The sequence below is a fragment of the Eucalyptus grandis genome, chromosome 4 (genome assembly GCF_016545825.1).
Source record: "Eucalyptus grandis isolate ANBG69807.140 chromosome 4, ASM1654582v1, whole genome shotgun sequence".
NCBI classification, from domain to species: Eukaryota; Viridiplantae; Streptophyta; class Magnoliopsida; order Myrtales; family Myrtaceae; genus Eucalyptus; species Eucalyptus grandis.
In genome coordinates, this window is record NC_052615.1 from 23,120,855 (window position 1) to 23,130,181 (window position 9,327).

Sequence of the window (9,327 nt, forward strand, 5' to 3'; positions counted from 1 at the left end):
ATTTCGGCCATGGTTTGCAGTTGCAGCAAACCAGCAAACCAACAAACCAGCATACCATTACCAAATAAAAAATGCAGCAAACCATTACTAAACAAAAAAATGCAGCAAACCATTACTAAAAGCTTTCAATGCAGCAAACTATTACTAAATAAAAAATGCAGCACACCATTATATTTGAAGCAAAAACTAACCAAAACAAACATTGACAATACACAACTAAATAGCAAAACTTTTAAGTGCTCACAACTAATGCATTCCAAGTCCAACCTTGCATTTCTACTCATAGATTACAACAACAAAACATTCTGCTTCATACAAAAATTGCAACAAACCAAAAAACACATTTTACTTATAAATAATCCAATACAAGTGCATATTCCATATCTTTGACTATGGTAGACATACAAACTTCTTCTCATTACTCACTTTACATTTGAATAAACTACCCAAGAGAATAAGAACACAATCAACGCTCGATAAAAGTTTCTTTCGATTTTCAGCCTTGAAACCTCCCTCTTCAAATGGTCCACCAAAGATGTTAAACCCTTCATTTGAGCTTGCATTGAGTCGACATCCTCCAACTCGTCCATTAACATAGGTGGAGGTTGATTTTGGCCTTCAAGTAACTACAATATCACCTCTGTCGCTCGATTAGAGAATTTCCTATCAACCCATTTGAAATATTGGCACTTCAAGCCTTCTCTATATCTGCCGCACCCATGGAATCTTCTCCCGGGATTCAACCAAGTCCAAGATGTTCTTCTCGGACTCGGTAACCCACAATAACAGTAATACTCACCATCTAATTCACTTTTCTTATAGGAATGTGAGCCGCTGCTGAAGCTTTTGTTCTCCATTTGCAAGAGCAAGCTGATAACTTTGGGAGAAAATCGAAGTATGCACTCGAAATGATCGAATTGGGGATTTAGGGTTTTCAACTTCCAGTTCTAATCAAAATTGAGGATTTAGGGTTTCTTATTTGGGGGAAAATGGTAAACGGCATCGTTTTGTTCTTTGTATGCTGATTGTATTCTCCGGTGATCCACGTCGGCGTAAAAAATTAATAAAAAAACTGCCACGTCAGATTTCCGGCCAACCAAATTGGCGATGGCACCAAAGTGATCGTTTTTCAAAATTTTTGGCACTTAAGTGATCCGACGGAAACTTTTGGCACCAAAGTGAGTACCGTACATAACTTATGGCACCATTAGTGTACTTATTCCCAGCAGACCTAATTCAAATGATTCGGCAAAAACATTATTGATCAACTTCATTCTTCAAGGGAATGAACTTCACTTTAGAGAAGAATCACTAACTATTGAGTAGGAGGGGGCAGCGTATTTGAGGAAGTGATCGCTCCATACGCTCTCATGATATTCCGCCCACCGGCGTTTGACCCCGCCTCTTCTTCCTTTACTCAAAGAAGAAGATGGAATTGCTGAAACCTGAACCAACATGTTCCCCACTATTTTCGTGCTTATGCCGGACTAATCACAAATTGAAGGCTGAGGAGAGGATTTCGCTACGTTGCAGAACATCAACACTTGATGGGTATTTATAGGCAACATGTTCATGGCCACCTTGTCACTTTTGGACTTATTTTTAGAGCAAACCAATCACATTTTAATGAATATTAACGTGAGTGAAGATTGGTGAAAAAAAGGATATTCTCCTTATTATATAATCAGTCCAATCCACTCCGCCTTTGTACGACATCGGATATTAGTAAATTTAGATGTAGTAAATATGGTTTTATTTTCTATTGAAATCACTCACAAAAACTTATTTCTTATGAAGTGATGGATTTTGTGTCTCCATGACTAGATCTAGGGTCCTCTTTCGGGGAATTTGTATACTTCCATACATACTAGGTGATAATTAACTCTTTGTAACAAGTGGAGTATATTCATAAAATATACGAAGCATATCATTTTCACATAAGTTGCCTGCTTAGTTAGTGGTCCATTAGCTCTAGTAAGATCTTGGGTTCAGTTGTCTGAGTCACGACAAGATCTTGGGTCCTCTTTCGGGGAATTTGTATACTTTCCTACATATTGGGTGATAATTAGCTCTTTGTAACTGGTTGAGTCTATTCATAAGACATATGAAGCATATCATTTTGAACTAAGTTGCCTACTCAGTTGGTGGTCCATTTGCTCTACCAAGTTCTTGGATTCAGTTGTCTAAGTCACAACATTCTTATTTTCGCCCTTACATACTATTTATGTTGCCCATGTTTAAATGACGGAAAATAAAAGTTTTACTAAATAGGTTTCTATTCTTTTTTCGTTTTCCGGAATAAAAGAACAAAAATAGTTGTTCCGGGGAACAAAGACAACTTTTGCCAAACAGGCCCTTAATGTACAAAAAAAATGATTTCCATGGATTTAAACCAACAGACTTAGATTGGAAGAAACCAATGTCCGCTTCTAACAAGAATGATATCATTTTTCATAAACCATCAGACAAATGATTAATTATTTTATTTGAAAATGCTTTTTATAGAAAATGTTTTCCTTTATCATGAAGATTTCGGTGAAATAGACACACTCCAAATTTAAAAATTTATTTTATCAAAATATAAGAAGCAGGACAATAAATGTTAGTTGGACCAGTTTTTCATTTTATTTTTCATTTTGTACATTATCATGCCAACATTAGTGAGCAACCTTTCAATGGCTCAACTAAAGAACTCTGCTAATTTGAATGTGAAGATTTCACCTGTATAGAGTTTTTTTTTTTTTTTTTTTTTTTTTTTTTGGGTCTGAACCTGTATAGAGTTCACCACCATCAATTTTGTCAACATCCGTGGACAATCTCTTCATGAAAAATCACTTCTAAAATCAAGGAGTCCAGCGCTCCTATGTCTTGCTTAGAGTAACTTCATCCTCCTACCAACTACAAAGTGACATTCTTTTGGTAACAACAACTGACATTTAATTCACATTAGTTGTAGAGTCTTACCTAGAGATCCTAAAATCAAATGACATAATTTACAATAAGTTATGATAATAAATTATGGTATTCAGCTTTAGCTCCTTTTTTTTAATAGAAAAAGAAAAGTGGAGTTATTGGCAACAACAACTGACAGATTATACTTCAAAGGCCTACCGACTAGTAAACTGATCTGACATGATTTATGGAAATCTATCCGTACCTTTGTAAGAAAGGAGTCCTTAGTAGGAATAAGGGTGTCATCCTTCCAAGTACTCTTCCTCTTTTTCTCAATTTTCTTTTGTCCACTTTTTCCCTTTAGTTCGGATATGAAGATATTGGTATTGATACAACTCCCTGATACTTTCAAAATTATAACTCATAACCTCACAAATACAATAGTGTGAGTAAAATGTCTAGCATATCTAATTTTCGATTATAAATATTGTTAATATGCAATTTTACAAGTTTAGCTTAGTCCATTTAACACCTTGAAAAATTACATATAATTATGAACTTGCTATCGCTCCCATAATATTAGCAGCTATAATTAATATATGGTACTACTCAAATTCAGTTCATAATGAAATAAACCAGATAGTCCACATATCTTTCGCATTGGTTGGCTCTAATGTAAAATTAGGCAAATAAGGAATAAAGGAAAAAGGATTCTTGAATAATGAGAGTTTGAAATTATTTGTCCACGTAACGGCATGGAAAATTTGATGAAAGAATTAACTGAATTATTGATATCTTAGAAATCTTTGTAAACAATCATCCTAAAAGCCTTCATTAGTGATCGATAGATTTCCTTATTACCCGGCAAGGCGCAAATAATGCCCTAGTATTTTACTAATATAAAGTCATATTCCGATTTATATTAGGTGCCATCCACCAAAAGCAATTAACACGACACAAGTCCAACGAAAGCAGTAATAGAGTATGCACTAATGGTATAAAGAAAACACTACACAAGCGGTCTTATCCATCTTTGATTAGAGGATTTTAACTACTCACTCTCTCATTAACAATCAAATCAAGAATGGATAAGCTTGCCTATGAAAAATTTATCTACACCGGGAATTAGGCTTAATAATAGTCCATGGGATGCTTAGGAGTAAATGGGATTTTAATTGGGCTTTAATTACATACTAAAAAATTCCAAATGAAAAGGTAGGTGCACTGGGGTAACCTAGTGATAACGAGGGCACACTATCTTTTATGAGATCACAAGTTCGAGTTATCTCATGAGTAATTCTCTAGTATATGCTTTGTGTATTTCTTACGTTATGTGGAGAGATTTTTTGCTTATGGCATATTGATGACGGGCTCGTACCTTTATAAGTGGATTAAGTTGTAAGGATTTATATCAAATATTTCGTAACGGCGTGAGATCCCGTATAGGAAGGTATACGCTGATCGTCTGTTCCTTTCTTTCGTTTATGAAAGAAAAATAAGGATAAGACAAAAACGAGAGTACCAATATAAGCATCCTTGATTGGGTTCGCAAACCCACGAATATATTTTTGCCTCTCTAGAAGATAAAGTAATTAACTTGAGGGCGGGAAAACAAATGTAAACTTAAAAAGAAGAGAATTCAACCGCCTTAAGCCTGTGATGGTTCTTAGGTTGCCCCAGTTTGGGAAGTAAATGTTGACACCTTAAGCCCTCAAACATTAAAAGAAGATATTTCAACCACCTTGACATCTTGTCCAATTAACCAAAATGTTGGCTTAAATCCGATTGCTTGCAACGGCATGAAAACTTTATATTTATACTAAAAACATATTCGCGTGCTCTAGCATGCGATGTATACACCGGTATAATTTAGTCATCATTAAGTTTTATAAATTTTATTATTTTCCTCCTAAAATCATATTTCTTGGGATTAATACTATTAAAAATCTCAAACTAGTATTTCCATAGACATGCATACTTATTAACATATGTCAAATATGTCATCATCTACTTCCGTAGACATGCATGCATTTTATTGAGATATTAGACGAAATGTCAATGAAGAGTGGATTTAGATTAGAGTATCAATTGGGTACTCGTTTGGAAATTTGTTGTGGTATTAACCCTATTTATAGAGCCATTGGGTAGTGAATATTTCAAGAAGCCCTAATGATCTATCTTTGCCCAATATCTACATCGCAACAACCATATTTCAATTAATTGTTGGTTTGGAGGATCAAGCTTTACCAATCAAAATTTTCATAATTCTATGGTCTTTGGTATAGGAAACTTAAATTATTAAAGAAAAGAAAAGGATTTTATTAAACAATGACTTAGGGACACTCGTTAATAAATAAATAAATAAAACTTCAATTTTTTTAATGCTATGATTACTCTTGTGTCATGTATAATAAGAGAGATTGAATTATTTGCCGTATCAATTATATCTAACATAACTTTAATATCACGTCAAATTTCATAAATCTAAACAGTTTTGGTGGTTATGATAGCTTTTTCTTACTTAATTAGATGGGAGCAATACATGGATGCACCATTTTAAACTCACATCCTCTGGAATTCGAAATCAAAATAACTCTTCTAAAAGCTTAATTTGCTTCAAAAATCAAGGAGTAAAGAGAGCTCATGTGTCTTGTTAAAAAGGAGAGTTCTTGGCAACGGCAACTGAATTTAATACACATCGGTTAAAAAGTCCTACCTGGAGTTCCTAAAATAGACTATTGAACTGATTTGACATGATTAATAGAAATCTATCTGTACTTTTGTAAGAAATGATAGTTCTTAGGAGGTACGGTGTCATCCTTCCATGAACTCTCCCCCCGCTGGGTTCTCTTTTTCGCCCGACAGCTCTCTCCCTCTCTTCTCACGTTTTCTTTTTTTTATTCTTTCTCAATTTTCTTTTGTCCAATTTTTTCCCTTTAGTCTATTTTTTATTTTTGAAAATATTGGTATTGATACAGCTTATAGATACTTTCCATACACTACAATATGAGTAAAACGTCTGGCATATATAAAGATTATAATTTTACAAGTTTAGCTTAGTCGATTCAACACACTGAAAATTACATATAAGTATGGACTTGCTCTCACTCCCATAGTATGAGCAGTCATAATTAATCAGTGGTGCTGCTCAAATTCAATTCCTAAAGAAATAAAAGAGATTGTCCACATACCTTTCACATTGATTGGCTATGATGTTAAAGGAGGCAAATAGGGATTTAAAGAAAAAGGATACTTGAATAATGAGAATTTGAAATTATTTATTAATATAACGGTATAGAAAAACTGAAGAAAAAAATAACTGAATTATTGATTTCATAGAAATCTTTCTAAACAGTCATTCTAAATGCCTTGATTATTGATCGATAAATTTTTTTATCACACAGCAATGCGCAAATAACACCCGAGTATATTATTTAGATAAAGTCATATTCCGATTCATATTAGGCGCCATCCACCAAAAACAATTTACAAAACACAAGTCCGATGCAAACATTGATAGAGAAAAAATCCACGAGATACTCGGGGATAAATGGGGTTTTGACCGGCCTTTAATTACATGCTAAAAATTCCAACAGAAAAGCTAGGTGTAGTGGCGGTGCTTTTACTTCGTTTTCTATTCTTTTCTTCTTCCTTTTTTTGTAATAGTTTTTTCTTTTCGGTAAAGTGATATCAACGTTTAGCTTTTATATAATATGGAACACTTGAAACCTTCAAAAATCCAATTCTTAACACTTGAAGTGATTCGGAATTTTTGTTTACATTTTTTAAAATCTTCTAGAATAATCCTTTGTCACTTTTAGAATTTGGGAAGGTAGTTCCATAAAGTACTTCAATTTTTGGTATAACTAGTACTTGAACTAACCTAATGCAAACAAACAGGCTATAAGGTGGTGAAACTATGTATATAATAAGGTTAATTTCAGTCATGTTTGAATAAAGGATTACACTAAGACTTAAGGTGAGTGATATCAAAGGCAAGCGTTTTAGTATAAAACTCTTTTTCTTTAGCGACCTTCAATTATGACTGACTTTCAAATTAATATAACAATTTCTGCGACTACTCGTTTTTGTGTTTCCCAAAAGCTTTCATTGTGACCAAATCTAGCCTTTTGCGTTGCACTCAAGGATAAGAGAATGACGACAATCAAGTGGGGTAGCCTCGTAATAATGACGGCACACTATTTTTTATGAGATCATAAGTTCGAGTTATATCATGAATCAATAGGGTTGCAATAATAGGCTCTTACATTTATAATGGGACTAATTCGTAATGACTTGTATCAAACATTTCCTAAAGGCGTGAGATCTTTTAGAATAATGCACTCACACTAAACTATGCCATGGACACGCACTTAAAAAATGACCCCCCAAAAATATATGTTATATCTTTGGCCAGAGTTACTTTTGTTATAAGAGGAAGAAGTCCATTCAATGCCACTTCAGTTCTTTAAATATAAACATTTTCAATGGTTATGACAGCTTTTTCTGACTTGCCTAGATGGCCGGGAATCATACGTTACCTGTATGCACCATCCTAAACTCGCATCTTTTGAAATTCGAAATGAAAATAGCTCTTCGAAAGCTTAATTAATTTCTGGAATCAAGGAGTCCAGAGCAGCTCCTATGTATTGTTTAGGGTGACTTCATCCTTCTACCAACGACTTCTTATTTGTAACAACAACTGACAATTAATACAAACATTAGTTATATAGGAAGCGCATGGAAACATTTCTGCTCTTTTTTTGTTCCTGGGAACAGAAACAAAAAAAAGTGTTTCTGTTCCGGGGAACAGTTTTTGAACAAAAGAACGCGTTTGGTAAGTGTAAAAAAAAACTGTTCTTGAAATAAAAAAAGAACAGAAACATGTTTGGTAACTGCAGTCAATTTCTGTTCCTAGAATAGAAAAAGAACAGAAACACGTTTGGTAAAAGACAAAAATGTTGAACTAACTTGTGTAAAACAGATCATACGTTGCATTTTGAGCTACAAGAAATACATAGTAATGCTACATATAGAATGCAACCATGAAATTCAGCCAACACAAGGCAGCATTACCCTTAGTTATTACCTTCTTACGATGCCACACAACCACGCTGCGGCCCGACTTCGGCTGGTTCTCCCCCTTGGTGGTGAAATCGTCGTTGAACGCCCTTGCCACGTGCTTCACCAGCCTATCCATACCACATCACCATGAGCAACAAAACAACAATCGAAGGAAACCCCAATCCAATCGATGAATTGAAATTCCCCCCCTTCCAAAACTGAATCAAGCAACAGCACAACATCACTCGAAGACCCTACGGAATTGAAGGATCCACCTAGCAGCAGTTGCTGCTTCGAGCGAGCTCCAGCAGCTCGCTGCAGCTGCTGCTCGAGCAGCAGCTTGAGCAGCAGCTCCACACTGGAGCAGCAGCTCCAGCAGCTCCAGTCGAGCTGCAGCTGAACTCGAGCAGCAGCTCGCTGGAGCTGCGCTCGAGCAGCTCCAGCTCGAGCAGCTGCTCGCTCGAGCTGTTGGCAGAGCTGCTCTGCCGCTCGAGCTGCTGGCAGAGCTGCTATGCCAGCTCGAGCAGCTCGCTGGAGCGCTCGAGCTGCTGCTCGAGCTGGCAGAGAGCAAGCAGCTTGAGCGAGCAGGCGTCCCAGAGGCTCGAGCGAGCAGCCGAGCAGCCGTCCCAGATCTGCCGCAGATCTGGGCGAGCAACGCTCGCTTGAGGCTCGAGCGAGCCGTCCCAGATCTGCCTCGCCAAAGCCCATTGTTGACCGGAGAAGGAGGAGAACCAGAAAACCTACCTGGATTCGGAGCTTCAGCCGGTGGAGTCGGAGTGAGTCGCCGGAGAGACGAGGCCGAGTGGGAGGCGCCGGAGAGAAGGGAGACACGCCGGAAAGTTGCCGGAGACAGCCGGTGCGTCGGCGTCGTTCTTCGCCGGAGCGTTGGCCGAGTGAGGAGTCGCCGGAGAAGGAGGACGAACGAAGGAGAAGGGGACGAACGAAGGAGAGCACGAACGAACGAAGTGTTCCCGTTTCGTTTTTTGTTCTTTTCATTTTTGTTCCTTTCGAGCGTCCAAGAAGTGTTTCTCAAGGCTAGAAACAACAATTTGTTGTTTCTTTTTTTTGTTTCTATTTTGTTCCGGGAACAAAAAAACAAAAAAAGAACATAAACCCAACCAAACGTGTTTCTGTTCTTTTTTTGTTCCCGGGAACAAAATCTGTACAAAAGTGTTCCAGAAACACTTCTTTGGAGCGTTTCCATGCACGCCCATAGTCTTACCTGGAGTTCCTAAAACTTAATGCCATAATTACAACTAGTTCCGTACCACACATGAAAGGAGAGTTCTTGGTAACAACAACTAACATTTACTACACATGAGTTAAAAGGTCTTCTCCTGGAATTCTTAAAATAGACTAGCAAACTGATCT

At 36.7% G+C, this 9,327-nt stretch overlaps 1 long non-coding RNA gene across 1 annotated transcript; it reads right to left on the reverse strand.

Annotated features, from left to right (window-relative positions):
* Positions 1-264: 264 nt before the first annotated feature.
* Positions 265-9,041, reverse strand: LOC120292787. The gene is made up of 2 exons (XR_005550395.1): positions 8,701-9,041; positions 265-8,084 (listed from the first exon to the last, which is right to left on the reverse strand). It is a non-coding gene; the product is annotated as an uncharacterized LOC120292787 (long non-coding RNA).
* Between the last annotated feature and the right edge of the window lie 286 nt (positions 9,042-9,327).